Raw genomic sequence first — 18,678 nt, forward strand, 5'->3', positions numbered from 1 at the left:
ATTTACCTACTTTCGGAATTTTTTAAATCCAAAGTATTATTTCACATTTTAAAAATCTTTAGTGAAAACAGCAAGCTTTTTACAATCTCATCAAAAGTGGAGATCATTATTTCAAATCCTACCCAGGAGCATTTAGACTGTATGAAGAAAAACGAATTGCCAAAAATATGATGTCTCTGAGGCGAAAGCTTCTTTAACGAAGCAAGAAGCAAAAAATTATTTTCATCCAATATTTGGTGGAAAAGAATGTTTAGGATAAAAGTGCTTTGGTTTTTTATTCTTAAGTCTGTATCTGACTTCTACGATAAAAACATAAAGGAATTACAATTCAAATACAAGATAGAATTAGAATTACGAAAGCTTGAACTTCAGAATGAAGAAAAACAAATGCTGCTGGAGAAAGAGGAGAGATAGAAACAAATGCAAATGCAATTGGAGAAAGAGGAGAGAGAAGAAACAAATGCAGTTTCAGATAGAAGTGAAACAAATGCAAATGCAACTAAAATTGCAGAGATAGCGAGAGAGAGAGAGAGAGAACGAAGAAAGGGAATATCAATTTAGATTAAGATAGTTAGAGCTAGCAAGTGAAAATCACATATACAAATTAAACTTTTGATGTTACTAAGAACATTAGGTTAGTACCCCCTTTTAGAGAAAAAAGAAGTAGACAAATATTTTCTACATTTAGAAAAAATTGCTAAACATTCGAAATGGCTAAGGGAGTATTGGACTCTATTATTACAGAGTGCACATTTTGGTAAAGTCCGAGACATCTATGCATCCCTGCCGGTACAGAGGTCTGACTATGATCTTGTTCAGGACTGCATCTTAAAGGGTTATGAGTTAGTCCCTGAGGTTTATCGTCAAAACTTCAGGAACATTAAAAGAAATAAGCTGGACAAACTCATGTCGTATTTGGAAGAGAAAACGAGCTCTTATCTGATAAGTGTTGCTTAACCTAAAAGGTTGATAAAGATTACACAAATCTAAGACAACTTGTATTACTTGAAGAGTTCAACAACTGCTTCCATAGTGACATTAAGACCTATCTTGGTCGAAACCTTGGACAATGCTGCTCCTATTGCTGACAAGTATTCCTTAACTCATAGAGTTTATTTTGTAATCAAGTCTTCCACTAACCAATCTTCTGGTAAAAAAAAGTAGTCAGCCTAATACGAGCCCTTCTCAATTTCAATCTGGCACAACTTTTGGAAATGAAGTTTCTGATAAAATTTATCAGAAATCCTTATCTCTTCCTACGTGTACCTATGTTAAGAAGAACGGACAAGTTATTTATGATTGCTAGAAATTGAAAAATAAGCATCAGAATCAAGACAGACCTATTCCAAATGCTATTATGCCTATTAGGTCAAGGTCACGGTAATGTATTCATGCCGAAGGGTTCTATATTACTCTTGGGTGATTCGGCCAATCCCATCCCTATTACAATTTTAAAGGACACAGGAGCTTCTAAGATTTTTTTTGTCAGGTACCTTGCATATTTCTGAGAAGTCTTCTTCTAATGCGAATGTTCTTTTTCAATGAGTAGAGTGAGGCTTTGTTAATGTTCCTCTCCATTGTGTAAATTTGTCTTTAGACTAATCTCAGGACCCGTGACAGTCGGAATAGTGATCTTTACCCATAGAAGTCATTCATTTATTACTAGGCAATGACCAGGCTGGAGATAAGGTTGTGGTTAATCTACTCGTAACTGACAAGCCTTGTTTGCATCAGAAAGTCGATCCTAATGAAAAATAATTCCTTGATTTATACCTAGCTTGTGCAGTTACCAGAGGTATGGCAACTGATCATGTTGATCAGAAAAGAATTCCTTTACCTGACCTATGTATGAGAATAACGATACCACGCTTCGTACCTGCTGGTGAGGAGTCTTCAGTGAACTACAAATTGTAGTTCCAAAATATTACAGACAGAATATTCTTAATCTGGCCAATGAAACACCTTTAACTGGTCATTTAGGTTTTAATAAGAATTATTACCAGATCTTGAATCACTTCTAGAAGCAAAAATTATAATTGATGTTTGTAAATACTGCAAATCTTGTCATACTTGTCATATAGTAGGAAAACCCAATTAGAAGATACCTAAGGCTCATCTGGAACTTATTCCTAAATGTCAAGAACCATTAAGCAGAATAATGGTAGATTGTGTTGGTCCCTTACCTAAGACCAAGTCAGGTAACCAATACTTGTTGACCATATTGTGTGCGTCAACAAGATTCCCAGAGGCAATTCCGTTGAGGAGTATTAAAACTGAAACAATATAAAAAGCTTTGATAAAGATTTTTTGTCATTTTGGCCTTCCGAAATCTGTTCAATCTTAATAATTGTCAAATTTTATGTCTGGAATATTTCCGCACATTACGCTAGAATTTGGCATCCAGCGATTCAAGTCAAAAGTGAAAATATGGTTCGTCAGAACTTCAGTGGAGAAGAACATTTGATTCTGCTGATAGAGTTTGTCTCTCTTGCTCATTCTTCGAACTTTTCTTCAGATTAGTTATTACGAACCTTACAAAGTTAAGAAGAAAATGAATGAGTTTAATTGAAATAATAGTACTTCTGGGATGTAAATATTTGAAAGGAGTAAAGAGTATGTTCAGAGAGATAGCGAGGATAAACATACCCTTAATTTAGTTGATCGAATCCCACTCATATGAGGATTTAAGCGAAGGAATGCAAATTGGTCTCTATTGAATTTGGAGTGACAAAATATTCGGAATTCAGAAATTATAATAATATGGTCAAGAAACTTTTATATTTGCAACAACAACAAAGGAAAGAACTTAAACAGTTATTGCTTGAATATGAGCACTTATTTCGAGATTTTCCTACAATAACAAACAAAATCTACCATGACGTTGAAATTGTTAATTCCAAACCTGTGAAACAAACCCCGTAGAGCATGAATCCTATCAAAGAGGAATGCTTGAGAAAAGAAATTCGGTTTTTGCTGCAATCTGATTTCATAGAGCTGAGTATAAGAGACTGGATCTCACTATGTATACCTGTTCCGAAACCAGATAATATTTTCCGCATGTGCATTGATTATAGAAAGGTGACAAAAACAGATTAATTTCTATTACCAATAAGCAATGACTGCTTTGATAAAATCGGAAATGCCAAGTACGTCACCAAATTTGACCTTCTGAAAGGATTTTGGCACATTTCACTGGCGGAAAGAGCAAAGGAAATTTCGGCTTTCGTGACTCCAGATGGACTTCATAAATAAAAGTGATGCCGTTTGTGATGAGTGGTTCGCCAAGTACATTTCAACGTTTAACTAACATGATTACATCTGGTCTAGGTAATTGTGACTCTTACATCGATGAAGTCATCAACTACAACGACACCTGGAAAGAACATTTAGCGACAATTCGGAAATTATTTGACAGTCTAACTAATACAAGTTTGACAACTAATTTATCCTAAAGTGAGAAATTAAATAAACATCAGAGAAGTTATTCCACAATCGAGAAGGAATGTTTGGCTTTGATATCGGCATTAGAACACTTTATATTTTACATTAAGTTCAGCCTCTTCTCCGATTATTGAGTTTAGTGATCATTACCCCCTTACGTTCATCGGCAAAATGAAAACGAAAATCAAAATTATTAAGATGTAGTTTGTTGTTTCGGGAATATAATATTGATATTAAATACATCAAGGGAAAAGACAATTTAATAACAGATGCACTTTCACGTGTATAGAAATGTATTGTTTCATGTATGTCATCCATAAGATTTCATCTTATGGTTTTTACAACGTCTGTATTTGACTAATTCTAAAAAGAAAGCTTCAGTGTGTAAATCTTTCTTTTTCTTTATGAGGGGAAGTGTTATGTGTATTTACTTTAATTGGTCGTCTGTTAGTTTCAATTTTTTTATTACATGTTATTGTAATGCAACATTTTTGCTGGACTTCACCTTGTCCAAAATTGAGTTGATTTCTGTAAACAACTAAAATAGCTTCATTAAACTATATGTGTATGAGCTTATTAACCAAATTATGATTCAGGTATATAAGACGTGATGAATATATTGACCAGGGGCAGGACTTTGGAGATTCCCATGTGAATTTTATAGGCTATTGTGTTGTAAACAAGGCTCATTAGATCATTCTATAAGATTATTTTCCGTTAGGTAATGTTTGCTTTTAGAAAATGCTAATTGTGACCTGAGGCTAAGCAGAGAACTATATTAATTTCTAACTGTAAAGATTTTGCCATGAGTGCTTTAACATCTAGCAATTTAAGTTGCATTATAATGTGTCCAGTTTGAGCTGAATTATATTTTCTTCAAATTATTGAATTCAAGTGATTATTTTATCTGGAAAAACAAACGTGCTTTGACAAAATTCTTGGATAAAGACATTCATTGGAATTTATACTAAATTCAAACATGGACTAATATTTGTGATTCAGCAAGAGACTTTTGACACATCAGCACTTCACAGGCCATTACAGACACGTCATCGCCTTCAATTTTGGATCTCCTCGGGACTTGAAGTCAGTTCATTCAGGACTTTTTATTACTAGAACTTCGGTTTTTAATTCTCGGATAATGTTTGGATTTAATTCGAATTCCGTCAGTTCTTTTTTCTCATTTTTCACTTTGTATTCTAAGGAAATAAATTATTTGTTAAATTTTACGAAGCTTATACATATTATGTACGCTGTATCAATTATCTACCACGAGATGTATATAGAAACTTTTCATTAAAATAAAGGATTTTTGCCGAGTTTCCTTTTAATGAAAAGATAATACAACGAGTGGTATAACTTTGTTTCAGATTAAATTATATATATATTTTATATATATATGACAAAAATACATATTTTCTCCATTTTAATGGTGTTAGATTGACGAGAGGCAACTGTGTATTGACTGGGTGAATGAACTCACATCCCTGCCGAGTGTGTCCGCTACAAAATGTAGTTGTCTTTATGTACGTATTCAGAACCACCTTTTCACATTGATAAGTTGATTGTGTTCCTTCTTGAGTTTCCATATTTATTCGCATTGATTAAATGCATTATGATTTGCGCATGAAAGAGGGTTACAGACACATTGATTCATGAATTCTGGACGCTCATTGACGCGTTGACGTACAGGCGCAATGAAATTAGCGTGGAATAGAACCTAAGCAAAACTACGAAACAACAATAGGTAATTAAAATATTTTAATATATTTTAAGTTGATCCAAATCATTTAATTAACATTACTACCGACCCTAAATCTCTCTCTCTCTCTCTCTCTCTCTCCCTTTTTCTCTCTCTCTCTTTGATCGGTTTGACTTAACATTTACCATCATTCTTCATAGGTCCAGTGACGTTGTGTTATTACATAAGCGAATATTCTTTGTTTTCGTCTTGTCATGTATTTCACCCGTATCTTGATGCAATGGGCAAGGCAGAGAGAGAGAGAGAGAGAGATGGTGGCCGTTGGATAGTTTCATATTTAATCAATAATAATCGATTTTTAGAACCGTATAATAGGTTTAACAAACAACAACAACACAGCCTTAAATACATTACATATGTGTGCCGCGTAACCAAGACATTTACCTTACTGTGTCGACCGGAAATTGCAACGTTGTATCATTGAGTATATAAACACTTTCGATAGGTACCAAGGGAAGTGTAAACCTACCGTTGTGAAGAACGATTAGGTAGGTTACTTGGTGCAATTTCAGTTTGAAGGTTTTTATATCCAGCCTCATTTTGTTTCTCTCTCACTCCAGATTTCTGCATATATGGTCACTCGGGCATGAGAGGGGAGGGGAACATTTTAAAAGAAGAGATTGGGATTAAATTGTGTACCATGTTAAATTCATTCAGAAAACAGGGATTATTATTTCTTTTTGTCGTTATTTTCATAACTCATTAATGATTAATCAGTGGGAATTAATCGTTGATATATAGGAATAGACCCAACAGCATACAGTTCCAAGTTTGTTTATCTGTGCGTATTATTTCGGCATGGGCGGATCACAGTTTGATATACCAATAGTGTTGGTATTGAGTATGAGTTTGTCTTTGAGATTTTGAGATAGACTTGAGAGCGTTAATTTAAAATATACTGTATAATAAGACAAAACAGATGAAAAAATGTAATCAAGAAAAAGTTGACCACAGGACAATACAATGCTGAGAGCTTTATTGGCAATTTGTTTACAAATAATATGTTTGCAGGTTGTTTTCGCAACCAAAGCTGAAACAGAGAAGAGAAAAGAAAGATGTTAAAAATATAAAGAATTAGGACTGGTACTTTCGATTACTGAATGATGACATACCTTAAAATAAAATCCGGATCACAGCAAAGATAAAAAAAAGTATTTAGATGCTATACGATTATTATTATTTCAAACAAATAAGAGTCATTATCTATCTATGCATCATTTTATATATCTATATATGTCAAAATATTACTTAATTCTTTCATGATAATTTTACAAAACGTATTTTAAATCAATTGTAATTTGTTTCAATCTGATCTAGTTTAATGTAAACTGATGCAACAAAAATATAAGTTCCCCAAATATCTGACATTGTCGAATTGCAATATTGGAACTCCAACTCTTTATTTGAAATGCAAATGTTTCGCTAACCCGCATCTTTGATTGGGTCCAAACATTGCTTGGTAATCATTTCTTGTTCCAAAGGCAAACACACGTGGACCGCCAAAAGCTACCATTTGCGCAGTATCCTCCAATACGACCATTCCCAAGCTCATATTTACAATGATGGTGACAGATAGATTCGAACAACGGGCAACCAAAACCTGCCTCAACCGATGGAAGATCTAAAGAAAAAAATGGTTATTTGAATTTCATTTCAGCCATACAAGTTGCTGATTGTGGCAATAATTCACTTCATGTATTCCTTACCATTTATTAACTGAATAACTAGCAAACAAGGTCAGAAATATATAAATCAAATATGCTAGTAATAGTACTTAAGTCTTAATATCATTCTCGAGAGAACAAAGTAATACTTGTAAAAATACTTTGCCTGTTCTGCTTAATGTGTACATCTACCAAGAAACAAATGTCACATTATTCTACACATTATACAGTAGTAGTATGCAAAGATAACAAAAGCTATGATCTCCTATTCAGCGGGCTTTTCTTGATCGTTGCTAGAGAGGGCAAGTCCAACTACTAAAAGCAATACATTGACTTTGATGAATGTCACAGACTGCATGGAAACAATGAAGTCAACACATCTTTGCTCATTGGTGGACATTACCTTTGAGCAATTCCACATTACATTTCAGAATGAAGGTACGTTTGATTCAGCTCACAAATAAATCTCTTTGAACACAATGAGAGAGGGTCGCTTATTAAAAAGAGGAAATCACGTCTGAAATATTTGAATAACCTCATACAAACTGCCACGTCTTTTGAATGGAAACGAAAATATGATCTTGCGATTCATGTTCCTATTTGTCGGTAAGTTCAAGGTCTTACGATCTGTTCACAAAAAAAAATTAATCTAAAAAGTGACGAAACTCACAAAAGAAAACCACACCATACTAGAAATATGAAAGTGCAATATTTTGAATATGTCTCTAAAGGTAACAATTCAAATGAATAAGGTGCATACAAATTTTGCAGCATCACCTAACAAGTCCTGTTTAATTGCTTTCATATAAAGAAAATCAAATGTTCTAATGTATAATACTTTTATTAATTTAGTGGGTACAGTAGTAGCATTAGACTCTGTTAAGAACTGCGAGGATAAAAGGAATAGAAAATAATCAGTGCAACCGGATAAATCGGATAGATTGTAATATTTGATAAGTAAGTACAAGTTATTATGTTCGTGATTATGAAAAAATAATTTTATGCTTTTAATGTAGACATTTTGAACAAGCCACACTTCAAGTGACTGGAATGTTTAAAGTATATCAATTTCACACATATCTTTGATAGCCAAAGCATAATCACGAAAGATATTTCAACATTAAATGAGCATATATATCCAAGTAAAGTAGAACATGATTTTGTGTATCTGTGTTAGCAATAAGTGATCACTCTCCTGATCTATGACTACCTATGTTATAAAACTTACTATTAACCAACAGCATATAAAGATTTTTTGCGATCGTCCTGATGACAATTTACTGCATTTGATGGATGTGATGCCTTGTAAAACTATTTTACAAATATAGATAAGAACGCTCTTTTAAATGCATGATACATACGTTTATTAGACAAGAATTATCACTGTACAACATTGTTAAGCGTGAGTGTGAGCATATATCGATGTCAAAGGAATAGAATAAAGGGTTATACGAAATATCTTCCAAATAATTAAGGACTTGGAAAACTATAATGAATGGAAAATCATATCTAGAAGCCTAATACATCAAGCCGAAACAAACTATTATACTCAAGCTTTTATGAGCGGGACACAACAAACCCACGTCATGGCAATATCATTGGAAACTCAACAAGTGCATGTTAAACTGCAGACATCTTCAACCATTACTTCAAATAATTATACCAGGGAGAACAGCGAGGGATTGGGTAACAACAAATTCCTCAATTATATAAATTCTAAATTTCAAATAAAGCCTTTCAATAATTAATGTTGGTAGTTATTATGCATAGTGTATTCTTAACATCAGATGAACTTAATACAACAGTCCAATGGTCCCTACAATTGCCGCACCTGTAATGTTCTGATCTTTCCCAGAAAGGTTTATTCCTTCATTATAGTGTCCAGTATTTTTCTTCCTTCATTTTGTGTCCAGTCTGGTGTATTTCAACACCAAGTGAAGCGAGCAAAAGTAACCTTCAATACATAAAAATTGGACATAGGTACATAAAGACCAGCTTTAATGTCCCTGCATGATGTAAGCCAATCTCACTCTTTCACAAAATAGAACCAGACGGTTCCAATGGGCACTGGCTCAAGGAAAGAAACAAGAGAATTTTAGCAAGTGTAATATTTTTTAAATTTGGAAATACTTTTGATTTAATCGATCAAAATGTTCTACTTAACGAAGTTAAAATGCTATAAATTTCTTAGTAATGTAAAAGGCATTTTTTGCACCCTTTACATGTTACATAACGCAAAGTGTGACCATCGGAAATTAACTATTACAATCTAAATCCGTAAAAAATAGGCACGGTTCTTTTAGGCTCATTGCTTTTTTCTTACGTTCATAGCAAATCATCCACTTCGGATTGAGCACACAAGAACAAGAACATAACGTATTCACAGATAATAATACAGTCACAACTTTAGGTGGTGGCGTACTTACTGTAGAAGCTTTGCTACACTCCAACATAAGAAACATTGAAATGTTGCTAAAGCAAAATAAATTGGTTATAATTACAACAAAAATTAAATGTATGGTAATAGCCTAATCTAAGAAGCGTTGCACTCTTAATGGAGTCAATTAGGAAATAAATTGTCAACTCATTGGCAACATCTGTTAGGTATTCTTTGAAAGGTGGAGGTGGGATAAACATAATGATTATGTCTGTAGAAATCCAACAAATCAAATAACTTTGCGATGTAAAATTAATAAAATATCTACCAGTGCAAACTATACTATTGTACTACAGTGCCATCATATAATTGTTTGCCAATATGGGAAATCTGTCCTGATGAGTCGGTTAGAAAGAATAAACAAGATAAAAGGTAAAGTCTCTTGCCTAATCTAGATCCTCCACTTGACACTCCATCTGTTCTACTCAACAAGAACGATTCAAATAAGTGACATCATATACTTTTAAAAAGCGGTACCTTCCTACAAATGTGTATATTCCAGTGCACCTGAATATAAAGAAGAGAATGATGTATTCCGAATTTTGTGAACTTATAGCCTATTTGTCAACATTGGAATAAAATACGTTTAAACAAATATAAGAGAAATATTTAATCGGAAATCATGGGCCTTATGATTTACGATCAACCTCAAAATGGCCATGTGAAAATTGCAAATCTCAATACTGAAAATATTTAAGATGCGGTATTAAATATTCTGTACGAAGGATGTGGAATGTTTTCAGTTAAAACTTTAAACAAAAGGCTTTGAATAGTTGATATAATTAGTTTTATCTTTCGGTAAAATTCCATTTTTTCGACTGTCTTGTTTTGTGCATGCTGACCTACATTTATGTATAAAGATGTGTATTGATAAAAGCACTTAATTGCTGGCCTGTTAAATAGTGTTACTATTTGTTTCCCTACATATATGTTCTAAGTATGGTACATGGGTGTAGATTGTTAGACACTACCTGTGAGGTGTAAGGGATAAAGATACATTTGTGTTCTAACTGAGCTATCCTCGTCAACAAAGAACTATTACTAGTGTTGGGCACCATGAAACGTTTTGCACCACTATATACCGTAATATTTCTAAACATATCGCGATGAGTACCACGATACTTTTCAATTACATAAAAGATCAGCCATTTAATTTTTGGAGAGATGGGGGGGGGGGGGCGGGGCGTGACGAAAGCTTGGAAGTTTGATTTTAAAATCCGGCTCTAAAATAGCTTAAAATTGTATTTATTACTTAAAGAAAAAGTTAAAAATAGTATCTAGTTGTTTTGAAGTAAAATAAAATACAAATATCCAACCCGACCCAACCACCTCTCATTCAGTGAACCAGAACTAAATGGTCAGTGTCTTATTGATATATGATTCTCCAAATTACATTTTAGTTGTTGCGTAAAATTGTTATCTAAACACGGTAACTAAATGGGAAGATTAAACTTACACTATAATCGACACCCTGTAAAATACATTGTGTAGACATTGGAGAGTTTGCTGATCCATAAGAGATGTATGACATTGACGTGTATAATCTCCTAGCCACAATATATCTAATCGACAGGGAAACTGTCAGAAACCGGGAACTATAACTGTAAACATAATACCAGCATAATGACTCACCAAAGGAGAAAATATTTAGTGGAATAAAGAAATTACGTAACACTCATAAAATGCACAAGTGCTCTCCTGGAAATCTTAGGGTAATTATTGATCTTACACTGGAATTTCTGAATTAAATAGATTAACATACGTTAACAAATAAACGATAAAGGACATAATTTTTTTAATTCGTAACGTTTCCAAAAGTTGGACGTGGCCTCAAATTCCTTCACAACATCCTTTCATTTTATTTCTTTGCATAAGCGACGCATGTCGGTCATGTGGCTAAAGGTTCATAAATATAATTTTTTTTACAACAATCTATCTCAGTTGGTCAAAAATACAAGCATTGTAGAAATTGCACTATTTTAGGAGTTGTTTTATCAGAAAGCCCGACGTTATTGAAATAGCACTGAAAATCTACTAGGTTATTACAGCTATTATAATGATCTCAAAGTCAGACATTTCAATGAGTGACATCATTATTGAATGGGGATAATACAAATATTACAACAACAACAAAAGCGACGAAACTACTACTACTACTAAAAATACTACTACTACTACTAATAATAATAGTGTGTAGACAATATTTGCAAAGCGTATCATATTATTGAAAACTTAAAAGGGTTCAAAATACCTTTTGATACAACGAACAGGAATATCATCGATCCAGATGGGAAATATCAAATTAAGAGTGAAAAGAAGGAAAACGGCTGTAACATTCTAAAACCTACCTTTAGTAAAGAGTGAACAATACGGTATAAACTGAAATCAGGTAACGAGTAAATCTCCCAATACACCATAAATTGGCACACATACCCATTACGGCAATCATAAGAACCAGAATTATCATCGTCACTGTCATCTTTGCTGCTCAATGTTCCACGCTTAACTATTTTGATTTGTATTATATAGCACTGATATTTTATAGAATCAAATCTGAAAGGTTATCAGTGAAGTTCACGTTTCTTTCTGCGCGGATTGATGTGTACATATGGCACCATAAATGTTGTTAATACCCCCTCCACCTAGGGATTCAGTCAATATTTGACGATTGCTGACATTTAGGTGCAAACAAAATGTATTTTATGCTGACAATTGCTGACATTTAGATACAAGTGAAATGTATTTCATGGATTTTTGCACCTGCTCGTAAAGCGCGATCTTTATAAATTAGCATACAGCTATATTACACAAATAGGTAACATTTATCTCAATATATTTTAGTGGAAAATTACTTTCAATATATTTTAATCAAAAATTACTTTTAATACAATTTAGAATAAATTTCAATCTTAATACTTTTACTTAAAGGTTCTGTCTTAATAATAAGTTTGCGAATACATGAAATAGTAGTATAGTGGGGCTGTTTAGCCTCAATGAGAATTAGAAATATAGATAGACCCCACCCCACCCCCATTCCCGGGCTGTTTGGCCTTAAAATCTATAGCCTCAAGGGAACGTGGGGTCTGTATAGCGTCTGACGTCATGGTATAGGAGATTGGTAACAATGTTGCAACCATGTGAGGTGACGTCACAGTACTGATCAAAGGAGTGGGGCTTAGACTTATATAACACATACAACAGACAAAACAATTTGAGGCAAGAAAGCTATTCGTTTCAAGGCATATGAGTGGCCCTGAAAAGGACCTTTGGATTTATGTTAACATTATTCCGTTAACATAGAGGGCATCGCATATGTCTTCTTCTTGTCCTCAAACTTTGTCTGACTTCTGGTCCGTAGATAAGGACCCTCTTCAAACAACCTTGTCACTCCACATAAATTCTTCTTTTCCAAACGCTTGCATCGGTGATCCTTATAATTGTCCATGATGATTTCATATGCATGGGTAAGTCCGTCCGGAACAGCATTGACGAAACGAGAGTAGATGATTCTACGTTGGTCCACATCTTGTAACGAGAACAGGTGAAGGGAATAAACTGAGCGGGTTATTTATAAGGGAAGAGAGGATCGAAACGGGTTAAGTTTATTCACCAATCCAAACACGCGTTATAAAGTTCAGTCAGACCACGTCCCGTTCCTGAGTTTGTTTTTTAACAAACAAATACCCAACGGTCCTTTTCAGTGCCACCCACTGCTCTCGAAAAGAGATAGTATTTGAATTGCCAACATCAATTAAAACTCAAAAAGCGCTATTGTATCCATCATGTGCGTATGTGAATGTTTAAGAGGGTGCGTGAGTGTAGGTTCTTATTCTAAAAATCAAAACCAAGAGACACTTACGTTTTATGCCTGGTCTATTCTGGTACAAATTTTACAATTCAAATTCACAACAAAACATTTTAAAAAGTTCATAGGCTTCTTCTGTCTCTGTCGTTACTCTCTGTTTTTTTTTTTTTAAATTTCTTCAGTTTCACAAGTTTTTTTTCCACTTCGTTCTCACTTTCTCCTCGTCTTCTTTTCTTCTCATGTTTCTTTTTCTGACCGTGTCTGGGTTCTTCCTTTGAGGAGGGTAACTTTTCTTCTTCCTGTTCGGACCCCCTCTCTTCCTCTTGCTCCTGTTGTTAATTAGAGCAATCAGAAGACCAATGTCCTTTTTCTTCACAATGATAACAGGTATGTTGACTTTTGTCTCTTCTAGCACCTATTTTGCTTTGTTGACAGTCTGGACACTCTGAAGACCAATGCCCTTTCTTCTTACAGATATAACAAGTATCTTGACGTTTATCTGGAAAGGACGGTGAGTAGTCCGTCGGCTTTTCTGAAGAAAATTTTCATATGACACCTTGCAAAGCTTTGATCAAAAGTTCGAACTGTGTAGGCTCTTCCATCGTTTGGCTCGGTTATGACAGTGAAATGAATATTGGAAATGAAGTCACACACCCTTTATATATACGTTAGTCTGCCATGGATATAAAGTGACCCATGGCGTTTAAAATGTAATCATTTGACTTTTCGCAGTCAACATGAAACGATCGCATCAATACGTGAAGAAAGGAGAGGAATGTAAGAGGCAGAAACGTGATTTATCGCCTCGTACCGTAGCTGAAGTCTTGGCACAAATTCATGCCAGTGATTTTGAAGATGACATGAGTAAGCCAGAATCCAGACCCAGAGAGTCTACACCTCGTCAAAGTTCACCACCATTAGTAAACCCTGAAAAGTACTACCACATTCGAGAGACGGAAAGGCGCTCCTCTAGAAAATTTAGAACGACGGCTTAGACCTACACGGTGAAGTTTAAAGATTTCAAGTCCAACATACCGCTAGAGAAAGCAGAGGGCTTCATCACCGAAGTGTGTGGTATTCTTTGTTAACCACACTGAAACACCAGTGTGAAGCCAAAGAAGACGATCGCTTGAGACTTTTCATTCATCACGATAGTTTGAAGTCCCCCGTTTGGATCGAGTTTAGCAGCCCGACAGAATTGACAACTTTCAAAGCCATCGACAAGATTCAACACGTACAACAATCCAATGACAAGTTTCACATCAACGATGGAAAAGCGACACTGTTTATGAACCACGTGTCTCTTCCCCAAGGGACAGGACGCAAAAAGGTGTTATTGGTGGACGACCTTCGCAGCACTAAAAAGAGGATCGTCCAAATTAACAACCCTCAAGACAAAATATTTTTAGCCCGTGTCATCGTCGTAGGACGAGCGCATGCCGAAACGGTAGAATGGAAAATAGCCTGGAAAACTATTAAACAATCGGACTGAGCCAAACAACGAAATGAAGCCGAAATCCTGTTAGAGCAAGCGGGATTATCCAAAGACACACCCTGTGGCATTCCTGAAATGCAAAAAGTGCAAGACGTCTTTGCTCCACGTTACACTTTGAAAGTGCACCCTCAAGAAGTGCGCGGACCTGCGTTGTTTCGAGGCAAAGATTTCAAAGATGGAAAATACATTTACGATGAACATGTCGATGTCATTACCAGTATCGCCCCATTCCTGGGATACAGTTATTACTGTGAGAAATGTGACTATGGCTATAACAATCGAGAGCAACACAAGTATTGTGGATAGAAATGCTCAAGATATTTGGCCTCTCAATCCTGTCTGGACGAAGGACATGAACGAGTGCATTGCTCTGCTAGTCAGCCAACCTTTGTCAGTCCAGCCTGTTCCCAACAAGATCTAAAGACACAATATTCACAGCAGAAAAGTGCTTGTCAGCTCCTGAGATTGTGTCATACTTGTGGACAAGGCATACGTACCAACAATGCCAAGGCACACGTCTGTTCAGGAAAGAAACGGTGCCACATTTGTCACCAAATCGTGGACTTGGAACACGAATGTTACATTCAAAAATACCAACCACAACAAGAGGAAGATGAGTAGAAGAAAGGGAATTTCATCGTTTCCGACTTCGAATGCATGCAAGAGAATGGCATTCACATTCCTAATTTCTGAGTGGCTCGTCCAGCGTGGTGCGAGAAGTGCATCCAAGAGCCTACCTTTAGTCATTGTCCTCACTGCAGCACGTTAGCCGATTTCGCCCAATGGATCTTAAATCTCATCAACGAAACGTGGAGCTAAGAGGACATCGAACGTTACGGAGATTGTCATCGCCATGCCACAGTGATGGCTCACAATTTCTCGGGATACGATGAACAGAGTCTTTTGAGATACTATACGGAACAAGGCATCGAACGTCCTAAAGTGACTTTGAATGGAGCCAAATTCGTTTCCATCCAAGTGGGACAAGTACAGTTTAAAGATTCAATGAGTTACTTGGCCATGCCTTTGATCCAAATGCCTAAAACGTTTGGAATGACATAAATGGCCAAAGGTTATTTTTCTGCACTTTTGCAATACCCAAGCCAATCAACACGCTGTTTTACCCCATTTGCCTAAGGATTGCGATTACGACCCCGACAACATGCGTACCGAGCAACGAGAAGGTTTCTACGCTTGGTACCAGGCTCAAGCCTCGGACCCATTCGACATTCAGGAAGAAGTGTTAAAGTATTGTCGTTCCGACGTGGACATTTTACGGCGTTGCTGTGGAAAATGTGGAGAACTGTTCATGGAGCACGTAGCGGTCGATCCTTTGAAATAACCCTGCACCATTGCCAAAACATATTCCTTAGGGTACCCTCAACGATTCATGCCTGCAAACAACCTGGCTGTCATCAGTCTTCAAGCAAACAACTTTGTCAAGCGTCAGTACTCTGTCAAAGCCCTACGCTGGTTACATTACTTGTGCGACAAGAAAAACAAATGGATTCCGCACGCCGGCAACGGAGGAGACGAAAAAAAAGCATCGGAACGTATTCAGTGGATGGTTGGGACTTAGAAAACCCCAAGATCGTGTGCGAGTTTAACGGCTGCTTATTTCACGGATGTCGCCTCTGCTACCCTGAATATAACACTAAAAATCAGTTTTTACAACGGAGCATGGAAGACTTGTACGAAGCCACTTGTCAGCGGCGACTGAAGTTAGAACAGCATAGACACCAAGTGGTGGAAATGCGGGAACACGAGTACGATCACCGTTTGAAAACCGATACTGAATTTAAACGCATCGTAGAAAGTTACAAGTTGATGGACGCCCTGAACCCGAGAGACAGTTTGTACGGAGGAAGGACAAATGCCACTTCTTTGCAATACCAAACCAACGACGGGAAAGGAGAAGAAATCAAATACTTGGACGTGTGTTCGCTGTATCCTTACGTTTGCAAATAGTGTCGCTTTCCTGCAGGGCACCCGCAATTGCTTACATAACACATTGATCTGGGCAACATTCGACAATCCGAAGGGTTAATCAAGTGCAAATTCTTGCCTCCAACAGACTTGTACCACCCCGTGTTACCTCATCATTGCCAAGGACAACTGATGCTCCCATTGTGACGAACTTGTGCCGAAACGTGTAACTAACACCAGCCTTGTCATCACACCCAGGAAGAACACGCCTTGTCGGGAACGTGGGTCAGCATGGAATTGTTCAAATCTCTGGACCCAAGATACCAACTGTTACAAGTGTACGAAATTTGCCACTCTCCCAAGACACAAAAATACCACAAGAGCGACGAGACTCAGAAAGGCATCTTCACAGGCTACGTGGATGCCTTTTTGAAACTAAAACAAGAAGTCAGCGGCTATCCTTCCTGGTGCCACACTCCGAAGACCAAAAGACATTCAGAGAGAAATACTGGGAGCAGGAAGGTATCACTTTAGACCACATCGAGAAAAACGATAGAAGGCGATCGTTTGCCAAAGTGATGTTAAATTGCTCGGGAGGTGAAATGGCACAACGCCCGTGTTTGCCTAAGACGGAGTATTTGACAGAACCTTCCCGGTACTTTCAGATGATTCACGACAAAACCAAATACATGAAACACGTGGACGTCGTTCGTGAGGATTTGATCTTAGTCAATTACGAAGAAGATCTGGACTTTGTAGAAGCCGACGGATTTGGAAATGTTATCATTGCGGCTTACCTGACAGCCCATGCTCGCTTAAAATTATTCGAAGCCTGTTAGGTGATCGTGTCCTGTACTTTGACACGGCCAGTTTCATCTTCATCGATCCCCCGGGTCAGCAACACCCTGACATAGAAGGAAACCGTTTAGGTGCCTGGACATACGAACACCCGACGAGAAGATTTTAAGACTTTAAGTTTCGCTAGTGTTGGTCCTAAACATCACGGCTACGAATACCGAGACAAACTAGGAGAAGTGCACACTGAGTATAACATGAAACGACTGAAGTGAAACGCAAACTCAAAATCATTTCTCAATTTTCAAATTATGCTCTTTTCCAAAGTATAAGAAGATTGATTATGGCAGGAGACTACCTCACTCACAAATGTAAACGAGGCTATTGGCCCCGACCCAGTGATTCCAAAGGAGGACATGATCATGGATACGTTACAAGAGAAAATTGAGAGAACGCATTTACCAAGAGTTGGTCAAAATACAAGTGAAACGTTACGTCACCAATGTTTATACCACTGGTACCTGAATGTTATAAGAGGACTGATTAAGGAGAAAGTGTTCCAGTGGCCAGATCTTGTTCAAATCTTCAAAGACGAGAAGGATCGGTATGTTAATTATTTTTGTTACTACGAGATACACATACTGCAGCGCATTCCAGAAGAAGAGTTGAAGGATTACAAACATCTTTTAAATAACGCCAACTTAGTTGAAAAAGAAGCTTCTGAACGAAGTGTAATGTGTATGTTAGTGACTGAACCATTTAGATTCGCTACTGGCTACTGGAGTTCTATTATCTCTGTGCAGAAAGTACATTTATTGCTTCCGAAGAAAGAGGGCATAAAAACAGGCTACCATGCCACGGTCTTTATCAATGATTCAACAGATTCCGTGGAAGGAAATCAATGACACTATTCAAACAGTGGAAGATTACCAACACTTATTACGAAAAATATGTCCATTGAATTGGAGTCGTCGTGTGGTGTGTGTCTTAGTGACTTGTTTTCTGGGATTTCGTTTACGAGCCGATTCCTTGTGGACTCTTTACGAACAGTACTTACCACCCAATAAAACATGAAAGTGGACCCTTTAAATGTCCACGAGAGACTCATTTTGCTCAAAGCCTCGCGTTCTCATATGGATATTTCTCGATCTCAACGGCAGAAAAAGATTCGTCAACTTTTATGTACCGAAGAGGCGTATGATGATGTGCGTGTAGCTTGTGACTTACACCCTCATTGGACAGATGTACGTGACTGGAAAAATTGGGGTTTTGTAGTTTGGACCCAAGAAGTGGCCCATTATGCTCAAGAGTTGTGATCCTCCATTCCAACGTCCAAGGAAAAAGTCACTTTTA

The 18,678-nt window shown here is 36.6% G+C and overlaps 1 long non-coding RNA gene across 1 annotated transcript; it reads right to left on the bottom strand.

Moving 5' to 3' along the window:
- Positions 1–6,162: 6,162 nt before the first annotated feature.
- LOC149779353 (uncharacterized) lies at positions 6,163–11,896 on the bottom strand. Its single transcript, XR_016415400.1, has 3 exons — positions 11,738–11,896; positions 6,631–6,824; positions 6,163–6,233 (listed from the first exon to the last, which is right to left on the bottom strand). It is a non-coding gene; the product is annotated as an uncharacterized LOC149779353 (long non-coding RNA).
- Between the last annotated feature and the right edge of the window lie 6,782 nt (positions 11,897–18,678).

Source organism: Sinohyriopsis cumingii, chromosome 17 (assembly GCF_028554795.1).
Source record: "Sinohyriopsis cumingii isolate HCF-2022 chromosome 17, ASM2855479v2, whole genome shotgun sequence".
NCBI classification, from domain to species: domain Eukaryota; kingdom Metazoa; phylum Mollusca; class Bivalvia; order Unionida; family Unionidae; genus Sinohyriopsis; species Sinohyriopsis cumingii.